Genomic DNA, 13,913 nt, shown 5'->3' on the forward strand with positions numbered 1-13,913 from the left:
CCACAGCCTCATTCTTTTCCCTAATTCTGCACTCAACAGCTGTGGAGTTTGTGAGAAGCCTGTGAACCTTCTGGGTCTCAGTAATCCCATATGTAAAAAAGAGTAATACTAGCCTGCCTGAGCAAGCAAGGGGACTGGACCAGATCATCCTTCAAGGATCCTTCTTGTTCTGAAATGTATAATTCTCGGCGGCTTTATTCAGACCAAGTTTTGACTGCCCTATTACTGTGGTTCTCAAACTTTTTGGTCTCAACCTCTTTACTCTTTTAAAAATTTTGATGATCTGAAAGTGTTTTTATATAGTGGAATACATATATATACAATATATTACATATATATATATACATACACACACATATATATGTGTATGTATATATGTGTGTATATATATATGTATATGTATATATATATATATATATATATATATATATGTATATATATATTCATTCCAGTCTTTACTGTGTTAAAAATTAAAACTGAGAATTTGTTTAAATTTATTAAATCATTTAAAAATAATAAGCCTATTACATGTTAACATAAAAATATAATTTATGGAAGGTAGCTATATTTTTATAACTAAAGGGAGAAGTTATATTTTTATAACTAAAGGGGAAGAGCTACCTTGTGGAAGGTAGCTATATTTTTATAACTAAACCATTATTTTATGGTTTTTTGCAAATCTCTTTAGTGTTTGGCTTAATAGGGGACAGCTAGTTTCTGATACTAGCGTTTGCATTCATTCTATTGCCATATCACATGACAGGTAGCTTCTGGAACCTTCTCAGTACACTGATGAGGGAATGACAGTGAAAAGGGCAAATAACATCTTAGTGTTATTATGAAAATAGTTTTGACTTTACAGAACCCCTAAAAAGGTTAAAAAGTTTTCTGGACCCCCAGAGATGCCTGGACCACACTTTGAAAACTTCTTGATGGAAATGCTATGATTTCTTCTCAGCCTTTTGCCTACCCACCATCCAAAATCATCACCATCACCACCACCACCACCATCATCATCATCATCATCAAATATGCACACACATGTGCAAATTTCCACACTCAATTTTCCTAAAACCTCTCTTTGGAAAGCTTAACATTAAAGTATTAACCCCAAGCACACCCTCTGCAGACCTACTGATTCTAATGATAAACTGTCAGCTCATCCTCCAAATGGTGGCTTCCTGATTATCTGCTGAACCTGATGAAAGTAACAAATGGCTTCTTAAGGGTGTGCATCTAGTTTTACCAACTGGATGAATAGCTGAGGAATTTCAAATGTTGCTTGCCTTTGAAGCTTTGGCTTTAAAAACAAGTGCCTGGGGGAAATGAGCAATGAGTAGGCCTGCTTCAAAAGCTAAGCAACCCCCTGATCCAACAAAACAACAGGGACCCTCTAAAGCCCCTGCAGTCAGCCAACCAGGAAGCAACCCAAAGGGGCAAGGGGCAACATCAGATCAGGGGGTACTTTCTGGGAAGATCTTTAATAATGAGCGATGTGGAAAAGGAAATCTCTAGATCTGGTCACACTAAGTGGGTAGAATGTGGGGTGGGAAGTCTTCCAGACAAGGACTTTTAAGGACCTTTAGTTCTATTTCTACTTAGTGTTACCAAAGGCTTGGTGTTACCAAAAGCAAATAACTCTCTAAAAGTGACAAAGGTGGTAAGAAGAGTGCTAAATTCCTCCCAGCTTTTTGTGCTGTATTTCTCATCAATGGGTCTGTGAATATATTTCTGAATATATTTCTCAACCAAAGATAGGACACATTCCCCACCCTATTTATACCTGAAATACATAACCCTTTCATTTACTCAACAATTATCAAGACCCTAGTTTGTTGCTGGCACTGTTCTAGCACTGAAACAGCAGTGAACAAAACATTGAAAAATTCTTGCCTTTATATTGTAGTGGGAGAGATAGGCAAAGAAAATACACCATATGTCAGTGGTAATGAGCATCACCACTTAAAGTGGGGAAAGGGGATAAGGACTACAAGAGTTGAGAGTTGTTTGCAATTTTAAATAGGTCAGTTGTAAGCAAACTGGGTGTGCTTGGGAAGCCTGGGAATTTGAAATATCATATAACTGCATGAATTTGGCCATCATGAAGTCAATCAGAATTCATTCATTTTCAGTAAATCAGTCAGTCAATAAATATTTACTTGGAACAGTGACTATTTTGCAACGTTGGGAGTTTGGGGAGGTGGTCCCCTTGGGTGGGCACCAGCTTTGGCTCAAGAGGCCAGTAGAGTAATGACTCACCGTGGGAGACTGGAAGCCAGCCTGCCTGAGCTTGCATCCGGTGTTGTACCCATGAGACACTGAGCCACTGGCTGAAACTTGCTACTCTCCTGTTTTCTCATCTTCAAAGTGGTCATAATACAAGTACTTACCTGAGGGGATGTTATTCACACTGAATACTGGGCATAAAACTACTCTCAAATGGTAGCCATCCAAGCAGAAATCAGAAGAGAAGACCAGGAGAGAATTGTTTGTGGGCATGTGACAGACTCTGTCTTGAGACTCCCCAGAAATAAATAGGGTCCGATGAGATTTGAGACTTATCTGGATCTCATTTGGCTGGTAGAGTCTTGGGAAAATCAGGTTACAATGTTTGTTTTCAGTAGGTTCCATTGGGCTCCCAAAGCAGAGGAACACAGCTCCCGCTGATAACTTCAGCTGACCAAGAGAACTGTCTACAAAGAGCGCCATTCCAAACAGGACAGGATGATTTTATTACAGAAGAGAGTAGTTTTCCATGACATAAAGGACTGATAAGCCTCTGCTGAATTGGAGTGAAGGCTTTCCCATCTTCACTATCCAAGTGCTGGCCAACCACAGTCGAGATAACAACATCGCCACTCATGTGGCCACCAAACGACTGAAGCCTGTCCTCCCTCGTTTGCATAAGAATCCTGCTCCATCTGTTAGAAGGAGCAGTATCTGTTCATGCTAATCTGATTGCTCCTATAACTTGTATTAAAAAACATGGAGGTTACCACAAGCTTTGCTCTGACCTTTGATTTTCCAATATCGCATCTGGGGTAAGCACTTCCTTTTAATCTCTACGGACAATAGGCAAAATTTCACCAAGGGGACTGCTGACAGAGACAGAGATCATAGAGCATGTGTCCATGACCCCAGGTTAGATGATTATAATAACGCTTTTTAGGCTCTTCTAATAAAGAATATGCTGAACAGGCTTCAACGTGCGTGTGCAAAAGTCTAATTGCTGTTAACATGTCACTCCCATCACCGAGAAGCAACAATGTACTGACGGCTTGTCAAATCCGGAATTGATTTCGAAATTGCTTTAATGAGGCAGTGAATAAGTTTGCAGGAGCCAGGCCATCTGAGAGGCCTCCTCAGCAGCATCAGCAGTTGAGATCACCTGCAGTTGCTTTGTTGACCGGTCATAAATGAGGATGGGGCACACAGAGGGTTGCTTTTTGCTTACTGAGGATTTGCAAGCTCTGAGCTGGGATTTCAGTCCCTGTTCCCATCGCTGAAGTCCCTTGCATTTTAGATTTGTTTTTGAAGTAAGTGTGTGTGTGTGTGTGTGTGTGTGTGTGTGTGTGTGTGTGTGTGCATTTCCCTTCCAGCTATGCCAAACCCCCTCCCATAAATACCTCCGATTGAGAGGGTTGGGCTGCTTTTTCTCCAAAGTACAAGGAAGGATTACAAGTTCCTTCTTGTTCTTCATCCAGTAGGTGTGAGAGCTGCTCTGAGAGTCAGGTGCCTGCTGGTTTTGAGCTTTGTCCTGATAATCAAGATTGATTGTAAATAGATGGAGACCTGGATGCAGAATAAAGCTTTTCTACCTGCATCACTGTCTGCAGTGAAGGAGTTTAACAACCCTCACTCCACCTCCAAAATTACTGCATCCACCTTTTGTTTCCCCTGAGGGATGAGGAAAGTTGGTAAAGGTGTTGCAAATAGGCAAAGGCTAGACGCCAAGGCTGTTCTCAGTATCCAGTCAGCTGAAACCTGGTGGGGGCAGAAATGGCTCTGTTTGTTTTCACATCACCCTCTAATCACAACTATTTCCAGGTCCTCCAAACTCCAGAGGCAGGTATGAGGAAAGCACCAAGGAAAATCTGACCAAATTTAAAGCGATGTGTTGCCTAATTCCAGCTCAAAATGTAATTTGGGATTCGTGATGAGGAAACGGTGTTTTCCCAGCCAAGAGACCTGAATAAGCTTTCCTGGCTTCCTTGTCTTTAACTTGTAAACAACACCAGCACTTTGACAATGAAGACAAATGTATGCCCAGCTTGCAGTAACAATGAAAGGACTGCCAGTAACACTTCACAATTGTGGCTTTTATTACCTGCCTCCCCAACCCAGAACATTATTTCATTCAGAGCCAAGGTGGAGAGCCAAATTGCCTTATTTCCAACAGATATGAGCGTATTTTAGAAAAGCATCTATGTGTATTATATTCCATGGGGCATCATCTCATTTATATTGCCCCCACGTTCATGAGTGCATGACCAGCATCCTTATCAGGTACAGATGCCTCCAAGAAATTGGATGCTACAGGGTCCATATATCAATGTTATGATGATGTATTTTTCATGAAATCTGTAAATAAGGTCAACAGGATAGGGATATTCTGGATGACAGAATGTTTAATCATTTTTGAGGAATGCTGTGTTTCCTGTAAAAAGTCAATTTACCTTTTTTTTCCCCCCTCCAACTCTTGCTCATTAAAAAGTCTGATCTGGCTACTTTGGAAGAACCACCACCCCCCACCCCACCTCCAGCATGTTAAGAGAAAGAGATGGTTACTCTTGTATAAACCAATGAGTAGAAATGCAAGTTGTTAGCATGAAAGAAGTGGGTAATTGGCACCTCTGGGGTTTCTGATAGTTTGTCTTTTCTTATCACCTGAAACATTGTCTCTCAAGTTGAAGGAAACCGTGTCTTGGTCTTCAAAGAAGTCTGTGACAAAAGAAAAAGAAAATGCTCAGGGTCGGGAGTGCTAGGATTCCAAGTTCAAAAACGTTGTTTTCATAATCTCAGTGAAATTGGAAAGTGATCTCAGCTTCTGCCAAGACCTCTATCTGTCCCGAACATCAATTGCACACTGGGATCTGTTATCTTAAGAGGCTCAAGAGCCAGGGAAACAGAAGCTGTTATGTCCCGCTGTCCACACCCCCCTCGACTGTGGGCTGCTCAGGACTAAGGAAGTCATCCAAGACAGTTCACTCAGCTCCGCACCCCACTGAAGGCCAGAAGCGAAGCTGCATCACTGGTAGGGAGAGATGCTGGAGACCAAGGGGGAACAGAACTGGGAACCACAGCTCAGAGAGAAGTTGAAAACTGCAAGCACAACTGGGTAGCCTGAAGGATATTCACCCAATCTGTTGCCCGGGCTCACCCCAATCTGTTGCCCGGGCTTGGGTGTCACCTTGTCAGCCCTCCTCTCTAGACCTGTGACACATGAATAATGGTGGCTCTGTAAAAGGAGGCAATTGTGAAGAAATGGAAATATCAGGGCTGCAAAGGCCTTACCAAAGGACCAGTTCTATAGAGGCAGTGAATATTGAGGGCGCCTGAGTGGCTCAGTTGGTTCAGCGTCTGACTCTTGGTTTCAGCTCAGGTCATGATCTCATGGTCTTGAGTTCAAGCCCCATGTCAGGCTCTGTGCTGACAGTGTGGAGCCTGCTTGGGATTCTCTTTCTCTCTCTCTCTTTCTCTCTCTCTCTCTCTCTCTCTGCCCCTCCCTTGCTCACACTCTCTCAAAATAAATAAATAAACTTAAAATAATAATGAATAATAAAAAGAGAAGCAGTAAATATTGAACTCTTACTACAGCTACAGATCCTGATCTTCCCAATGTTGCATATATATACATATACATATACATATACATATACATATACATATACATATATATATGTATATGTATATGTATATGTATATATATGTACATGAGAGACAGAGAGCAATGAAGAGACAGAGGTTTTAAAAATATAATAGCAACTTTGAAATAACTAAGGAAAGGAAAAATATCCTTCTGTATTAAATACATCATTTTCTTATTGTCCTTATTATTAACAAAACAGTGTAGACAATCTCTTCCAGATCAGTGAGCATCCCCTCAGGCCTAAACACAAGAGCGAAAATGAATCTTGAGTGACAGAGCCTGGAATTTCACTTGCTCCCGCCACCTGCTCTTGGAGGTCAACGGTGCTGTGGTGTGTAATTACCAACTTCATTGCTCCCCTCTCCCACTGTCTAACTGATGGCCCTGACACCGGTGCTGGGTCAGCCCTCTAAAAACATCCAAGCATGAACTGCTCCTCCATCCAACAGATGCTGCTCGCTTGGGAACCTACCAGAACCAGGAACTCAAGGATGGCTTGTGTTTGCTCAGACCTGGAAAAAAAAAAAAAAAATGATGGAGCAAAAAAACAAGATTACAGATCTACTCCAGGCAGAATCAACCTTAGAATTTGGTCTCAGCTGCAACATCCACTCCATGCACTAACGTACTTATTGGCCCCCTTCCAAGTAAGACACCTGAGCTTTAGTTTCTCACCTCTTTCTAGGTCTTTTGCTACCCTCTGAAATCACATGCAGACAGTGGAATCATTGCCTCAGCAAACACTGAAATATTATAAGGAGTCCACATGGCAATGGATTGTTCACATCTGTCAACAGCTGCAAAGAGCACACCAGAACTGCCACAGGATCTTCTTTACCGGTGAAATACAAATTGCCAGTCAAAATCTGGGACTCTGTGCCTGGAAGCTGTGCTCTGGAATTGACCTCTCCAAAACCCCAACAAACCTTGCACCGAAGAGACTTGGGGAATTTGGTCTCTTTTCTTGTTCATCTCTGGGCTGCTAGAGTAGACTCCTAGAAGTATGTCCCTTCTTTCTCCCTAAGTACCAAACCCCAGCTCCCCTGAGAGACACAGATCCTCTACAAAGTGGCTGGTTTCCATCCCAGACCCTTCTCTATTTCAGCCCATTACCATGGCCCAGCTAAGAGAAGAGGCTTCACCTTAAAAATGAGAGAGGAGAGGGAAGGGCACCTCTTAGAGCTTCTCATCACTAAACACCTCTGTAAACACTGTCGTTCTAATCCCTCACTCCCCCGATAAACCTAAAGTTCAAGAAACAAAACTGGAGTCGCAGATGCTGTATGCTAAGATACAGTGCAAAATTAGAGTTTCGAAGGGTGGGCCCTTATGATATTTTTCATAGCTAAAGTTATTTGTCTCTATCACTTGCTCTGAATTAGGGATCAACAAAGTATAGCCACAGGCTAAATCTGGCCTAGTGCCTGTTTTTGTAAATAAAATTTTATTGAAATATGGCAGTGCTCATTCATTTACATATGTCTACAGCTGAGTTGGCACTACAAAGGCAGATGTAAATAGTAATGACAGAGACTATAATGACTCACAAAACCTAAAATATTTACTGTCTGACCCTTTACAGAAGATATTTGCCAACCCCTGCTCTACTGGTTGTCCTCACATTGCCCAGTTATTGTTAGTGGTAGCATTCATCAATTCATCTGCTATTGGCTATTTTGGTTTATGATGGAAAAGCTCACAGAACCCAAGCAAACAAACAAAAAAGGGAAACTCATGCGCACTAGATCCTAGTTATCAGTGGTTAAGTACATAAAAAGTAGAATTAACTGCACACAAGCAAACTAGTTCAATTTTTAAAAAAAGAATGGCAGAGGCAGGAATTGCATATTTAACTGAAGCCCACACTGTGGTTATTGAGCAAGTGCCTCAAGATTATGGAGCAAATAAAGATAAAAGAACTCTGCCCTGTAGAATATCAATGAAAAAAATTTATCAAAGATCATTTCACATTAGATTCCACTCTCCAAAATCCACAGATATGAAAATGAAGGAAATCTCTTTAGGGATTTGCTCAAGAGAGCCCAAATTTGTTTCGCTTGATCAACTACCAACTATTAAGTGATTCTTTGCAAAGAAACCTTTTATATAAGAAGTATCTTTTAAAGTGAGAACAAAGAGGGGGCGCCTGGGTGGCGCAGTCGGTTAAGCGTCTGACTTCAGCCAGGTCACGATCTCGCAGTCCGTGAGTTCGAGCCCTGTGTCAGGCTCTGGGCTGATGGCTCGGAGCCTGGAGCCTGTTTCCGATTCTGCGTCTCCCTCTCTCTCTGCCCCTCCCCCGTTCATGCTCTGTCTCTCTCTGTCCCAAAAATAAATAAAAAACGTTGAAAAAAAATTTTTTTAAAAAAATAAAGTGAGAACAAAGAAATTAGTTTTTGTTTTTCTGTGGAATACATAATGCCAAATGTAGCATGCTTTCCGACTCTGCCCTACATCTATTGTCCATTTTAGGAGTCACTGTTAAAAATCCTCTCGCTGAGGGGTGCCTGGGTGGCTCAGTTGGTTGAGCATCCGACTTTGGCTCAGGTCATGATCTCACGGTCTGTGAGTTCGAGCCCCGCGTCGGGCTCTGTGCTGACAGGTCAGAGCCTGGAGCCTGCTTTGGATTCTGTGTCTCCCTCTCTCTGACCCTCCCCCATTCATGCTCTGTCTCTCTCTGTCTCAAATAAACATTAAAAAAAAATTTTTTTTTTTAAATCCTCTCGCTGAGCTGATGTGAAGTGGGATGAGGTCCCTGCAGAGGTCTGGCTAGCATGTTTTCCAAGAGGTATATAACTAGACCTTTCAGCAAACTTACTTATCTAACTTTCCCTCAAAGCCCAATCTTTTAGACAGACCTTGACCCAAGTCCCTTTCACTTGACTAAAGTGTTGAAAATTGACATGGATTTGAGATGGAGCTGGGCAAGCTCACTCCTAGGCCAACTCAGGTTTTCCCAATTGTTGGATAACATACCAAAGGAATTAAGGATCCAATGTTGTGATGCTCACTTGTTTGTCCACACTCCAGCCCCAGACGGCTCTATAGATAGCCCAGCCATTTGATCAAGCCCCTTTGGAAGGTGGGAAAATAGCCTTTGGCCTCCCTGTACTAACTTCAGGCTAGGATGGAGCAGGCACACTTGGACAGGCAGCATCCACATCCACACCTCTCACACATCTGCACACAGAGAAAGCATATTTCCTCCAAGTCCAGTACAAGCCATATCCAGAATTTAAGGCAGAAGAACTCTTTTGGAGATGAAGATGAGTGTTACAAATGGCATTCCTTATTTGTTTGAAGTTCACCTCCCCATAAGATGTGGCACCCCTCCTCTGTACCTTTTCCACACTATTTTATAATTAAACTGTGTGTTACTCATCAATGAATTCCCAGAACCTTACACAGTGTGTGGCATGTAGGTGCTCAATAAACAGTTTTTCATGTGTCCATTTGTTCAATCAATAAATGTTTATTGAACACTTGCTCTGTGACAAATGCCTTGGTAAGTACAGTAAACTAAACAAATGAATAAGACACAGTCTGTGTCCTCAATGTGTCCCAGATCTAGAGGAAGAAGAACAAATAAACAGACAATTACAATATGAGGTAGAGGTAACTTACAGATTTGGGATCCTAAGCCTACCTGGAGTGGGTGGTGTGAGAGTAGTTAGGTTAGGCTCAGAACACTTATTCTCTCTGGAAAAGCAGATAAATGTTGTCACACTGAGGCTTGTGAACTTTGTAGCAAGTACAGTAAGGAGAGTTTACTTTTTGACTATGAAGTCCGTGAGAGTTTTCAGCAGTCATATTTCAAAAGAGGTGGGATTGTGCCTCACAAGCAGAGACCCTTAACAAAAGGCTGTTGATTTGCAAACATATAGCCAAGATTCCTTGGATCTTGCCTTGCTTTAGGCACATGGCAGTTAAAAATAACAATAAAACACACAAAAAAATGGAAAAATATTCCGCACTCCTGGAGAGGAAGAACAAATATTGTTAAAATGTTGATATTACCCAAAGCAGTCTACATATTCAATGCAATCCCTATCAAAATAACACCAGCATTCTTCACAGAGCTAGAACAAACAATCCTAAAATTTGTATGGAACCAGAAAAGACCCTGAATAGCCAAAGCGATCTTGAAAAAGAAAACCAAAGCTGGAGGCATCACAATCCTGGACTTCAAGGTATACTACAAAGCTGTAATCATCAAGACAGTATGGTACTGGCACAAGAACAGACACTCAGATCAATAGAACAGAATAGAGAACCCAGAAATGGACCCACAAACGTATGACCAACTAATCTTTGACAAAGCAGGAAAGAATATCCAATGGAATAAACACAGTCTCTTCACCAAGTGGTGCTAGGAAAACTGGACAGTGACATGCAGAAGAATGAATCTGGACCACTTTCTTACACCATACACAAAAATAAACTCAAAATGGATGAAAGACCTAAATGTAAGACAGGAAGCCATCAAAATCCTCAAGGAGAAAGCAGGCCAAAACCTCTTTGACCTTGGCCATAGCAACTTCTTACTCAACACATCTCCAGAGGCAAGAGAAATAAAAGCAAAAATGAACTATTGGGACCTCATCAAAATAAAAAGCTTCTGCACAGTGAAGGAAACAATCAGCAAAACTAAAAGGCAACCGATGGAATGGGAGAAGACATTTGCAAACGACGTATCAGATAAAAGGTTAGTATCCAAAATCTTTAAACAACTTATCAAACTCAACCCCCAAAAAACAATATCCAGTGAAGAAATGGGCAAAAGACATGAATAGACACTTCTCCAAAGAAGACATCCAGATGGCCAACCGACACATGAAAAAAAGCTCAACATCACTCATCATCAGGGAGATACAAATCAAAACCACAATGAGATACCACCTCACACCTGGCAGAATGGCTAACATTAACAACTTGGGCAACAACAGATGTTGGCGAGGATGTGGAGAAAGAGGATCTCTTTTGCACTGCTGGTGGGAATGCAAACTGGTGCAGCCACTCTGGAAACCAGTATGGAGGTTCCTCAAAAAATTAAAAATAGAACTACCCTATGACCCAGCAATTGCACTACTAGGTATTTATCCAAGGGATACAGGTGTGCTGTTTCAAAGGGACACATGCACTCCAATGTTTATAGCAGCACTATCGACAATAGCCAAAGTATGGAATGAGCCCAAGTGTCCATCGATGATGAATGTATAAAGAAGATGTGGCATATATGTATACAATGGAGTATTACTCAGCAATCAAAAAGAATGAAATCTTGCCCCTTGCAATGACATGGATGGAACTAGAGGATATTATGCTAAGCAAAATCAGTCAGTCAGAGAAAGACAAATATCGTATGACTTCACCCATATAAGGACCTTAAGATACAAAACAGATGAACATAAGGGAAGGGAAGAAAAAATAATATAAAAACAGGGAGGGGGACAAAAACATAAGAGACTCTTAAATATGGAGAACAAACAGAGGGTTGCTGGAGGAGTTGTGGGAGAAGGGATGGGCTAAATGGGTAAGGAACATTAAGGAATCTACTCCTGAAATCATTGTTGTACTATATGCTAAGTAACTCGGATGTAAATTTAAAAAATAAATTAAATAAAAATTAAAAAAAAAAAAGAAGTTCCATATGAAAGATAAATAAATAAATAAATAAATAAATAAATAAATAACAATAAAAGAGGTGCACTTGGGTGGCTCAGTCAGTTGAGCCTCTGACTTCAGCTCAGGTCATGATCTCATGGTTCCTGAGTTCAAGCCACACATCAGGCTTGCTGTTGGAGCTCACTTTGGATCCTATGTTCCCATCTCTCTCTGTCCCTCCCCAGCTCATGCTCTCTCTCTCTCTCTCAAAAACAAATAAACCTTTAAAAAAAAATCTTACAAAAAAATAACAATAAAAGAAAAAAATCAACTAGTCAGTAAGTTAGAATCAGATGATCATAGAGTATTTGAGCCTATAAAAGGACCCCTAAAATGTTACTAGAATCTGTCCGATGCCAGATGACTAGTGTGACAAGTTTCATTCTTCTGTTCAATTGATAGAGTGACTGACAGGTCATTTGGGCTTTGCCGGGAGGGAGAGTTGCACAGGAAGACTTGGCATGGGGTAGCCATTTGATGAATGTGTTCTGAATGAATACAGGCAAACACCTCAGGCTCTGTGGAGGAAAAGTAGGCCTCGAAAATCCAGAAGCTCAAATTACACAGCCACACTGACCTTCTCATCAATCATCAATCAATACCCACCAGTGCTGCTGGGAGCAATGGAGAATGCAGAAGAAATCATACCTGCTCTCTGATCTTAAAGATCAAGGATACAAACAAGGATATGAGCAGACAGTGTGTGGAAGATGAAAGCCCAAAGTATCTGAAGAGATGCTCAAACTCATCAATTGCCAGGGAAAATGCCAATCAAAATGAGATATGATTTCATACCAAATAGACTGAAAAAAATTTTTAAACTGGATGATGATACTGAGTGTCAGCCTAGATGTGGCATAATGAGTTCCTTGATGCATAGCTGATGGGAATGAAGACTAGTGCATGAAGATTGTGGGTAATATGGCACTTCCTAGTCAAAGTAAGCCTACCTATATCCTAAGTGTCATTAATTTCACTTCTGGGTATGCGTATATCACAAAGAAATCCTCACACAGATTCATAAGAGTCTCTGGATTAGGATGCTCATGACCACATTATTTGTGATGATGGCATGCAAGTGGAGATAATCTGGATGCTCATCCCTGGGGCACTGGACATATAAAACATGGGGCGGAGGAGGAGTAACCCATCGTGTATTACCCACAGTTGGAAGCCACTGACGAGATGTCCACATCGCATCATGGATGGAGCTTGAAAGCATGGTGATGATTGAAAAGAATGAGAAACAGAATGAGATATCTAAAACAATACCATTTAAGAGAGTAAAAATGTATGCTCATGCAACAAGAGTATAATTTTGTGAGAAATCTTCGCAAACAAAATGATGCTTCATATATGTGAGAATAGTTGACTGTGAAGGTAAGATGAGAAAAGGGATTAATACAGATTTTTGGTTCTTGGAACAAATATGTGTGAGAGAGGCTTTGGAACCCAGCAGTGCACAGAGGCTAAAGGAATTTGGGGAGCATGTTAAAGAAAACCTAAATTTCTTGAATAGACTGTTAGTAGAAATCTTGGTATTGGAGATACTGCTGGTGAGGTCTCAGGAGGAAATGAGATACTGTTGTAAACTACAGGAAGATAGACCATAATGTAATAGCAGGAAGTTTAGCAACACTTACCTGCAGTTACATTGAAAGTAGAAATATTCCTAATGAACTGGGTCATCAAGTTAAGCGGTGTTTCCAAAGTGATGGAGGTACCACTTGATGTCTTTTTGCTACTTATAGCCAAATGAAGGAGGAAAGAAATAAACTGTTATAGTTCCCACCACTCATAAAAAAAAAAAAAAAAAAAGGGTTTTGAAAATTTTCAGCCTCTCCAGACAGCATCCAAGCAAATGTCAAATCCAAAGACACTACCAGGAAAACAGTGTCTAAAGATGAAACTGAGCATATATAAAAGTAAAACTTTTTAAGACCTCAGAAAGATCAAAGATAGTGCCTCACAGTCTACGAAGGCCCCCTTAAAGAAGAAGAAATAGTCCTGTTTCCATCTACTTATAACACTGCTGACACCAGATGTGTGGGTTTTCCACACCAAGCAACTCTCCAGTTCTCATAGGACACCAACTGGGTGTCCTACAATTTAACCAGATTCTGACACTAACAGCCTGGAATTAGTGCAGACCCCACACGTCAAGGGCTCAGTCCCACAAAACTTCCCCCTCCCACTTCAGACACCAATCTCAAGTCCTGGCTGTCACCTATACTTCTGACCAACCAATTGTAAATGGGGGGGTTCCCACAACCTCTTTCTCAGGCTCAATAATTCACCAGAATGGTTCACAGACCTCAAGGAAGCAGTTTACTTAGTATTGCCCTTTTATTATAAAGAATACAACTCAGAAACAGCCAACTAG

General features: G+C 41.1%; 1 long non-coding RNA gene across 1 annotated transcript in view; it reads right to left on the reverse strand.

The window, feature by feature from the left end:
• Window positions 1-4,193: 4,193 nt before the first annotated feature.
• Window positions 4,194-13,913, reverse strand: part of LOC144617062 (uncharacterized) — a 100,040-nt gene continuing 90,320 nt past the window's right edge. The window contains exons 3-4 of the long non-coding RNA XR_013557079.2: window positions 6,342-6,381; window positions 4,194-4,941 (exon numbers count right to left, since the gene is read on the reverse strand). This is a non-coding gene — a long non-coding RNA (uncharacterized LOC144617062). The remainder of the gene's footprint in view (window positions 4,942-6,341; window positions 6,382-13,913) is intronic.

The sequence above is a fragment of the Panthera onca genome, chromosome C1 (genome assembly GCF_046562875.1).
Source record: "Panthera onca isolate mPanOnc1 chromosome C1, mPanOnc1 haplotype 2, whole genome shotgun sequence".
NCBI lineage: Eukaryota > Metazoa > Chordata > Mammalia > Carnivora > Felidae > Panthera > Panthera onca.